This window comes from Schistocerca nitens, chromosome 9, assembly GCF_023898315.1.
Source record: "Schistocerca nitens isolate TAMUIC-IGC-003100 chromosome 9, iqSchNite1.1, whole genome shotgun sequence".
In the NCBI taxonomy this organism is placed as follows: Eukaryota; Metazoa; Arthropoda; class Insecta; order Orthoptera; family Acrididae; genus Schistocerca; species Schistocerca nitens.
This window is the reverse complement of record NC_064622.1, coordinates 468,490,350-468,491,267: the sequence shown is the minus strand read 5'-3', so window position 1 is coordinate 468,491,267 and position 918 is coordinate 468,490,350. Positions and strand designations below refer to the sequence as shown.

At 43.9% G+C, this 918-nt stretch overlaps 1 non-coding gene across 1 annotated transcript; it reads right to left on the bottom strand.

Annotated features, from left to right (window-relative positions):
- Positions 1-625: 625 nt before the first annotated feature.
- On the bottom strand, positions 626-700 carry Trnat-ugu (transfer RNA threonine (anticodon UGU)). Its single transcript has one exon. It is a non-coding gene; the product is annotated as a tRNA-Thr (tRNA).
- Positions 701-918: the final 218 nt, after the last annotated feature.

Here is a 918-nt window from a genome sequence, read left to right as displayed (position 1 = left end):
ACATTGTTAAGAATGGAGGTTAAACTCTATAGAGGACCATCACAGAAGGACCGAAACGTTTGGGACTCCTTTTAGTCACACCTTACAATAGGCAGTAATACCTTGGGTCTATCCTAACTCCCAGACCTGCAGGGAGAGGGGGGGGGGGGGGGGACAAAAGGAAGAAGAACCACCACAGAAGAAACGAAAAATTGCATTTCATAAGTAATCCAAGTTTTATGGGGTAACTCATAACTTAGAAATAAAAAACTGATTGCATAAAAGCGAGCACTAAGACTGATATGTGCTGTTGGCCAGTAGGTATCTCTTCAAGGATTGTGTCATTTTAACAGTATTTTCGCTAATGAAATTCATGACAAATAATCCATGAAAATCTGAGAAACCTAGAACACTAGAGGAAAACATTACCTTTATTACACATTGTTAAATATATCTGTGGCTCAGAAAGGAGTTCAGTACGCAGCAAACAATATTTCTGATCATATATGACGGTAGTATCTGTTCCCGAAAGAACAGTTACCGTGGATGCCCATGCAGCTTTGCTAGAAATGAAATGATAATTAAATAGACACCCTAGCTGCAAACAGGCGTTGATCTACTTCATTGGGGACATGTCGAAAATTTGTGCCCCGACCGGGACTCGAACCCGGGATCTCCTGCTTACATGGCAGACGCTCTATCCATCTGAGCCACCGCGGGCACAGTGCGTCTGCAGGGACTTATCCCTTGCACGCTCCCCGTGAGGTCCACAATCCCAACATGTCCACACCACTACATTCGCCTAATAGATGTTTGCCCATCATACTCATTACTCGTGGCAGATTAATCTATCAAGTCCCGTACGAGTTCGGGCATAGCGTATGCGTTCGCACAAGAAGGTCAATGGCCGGGAAGCCATATTTTAACTATATATGACGG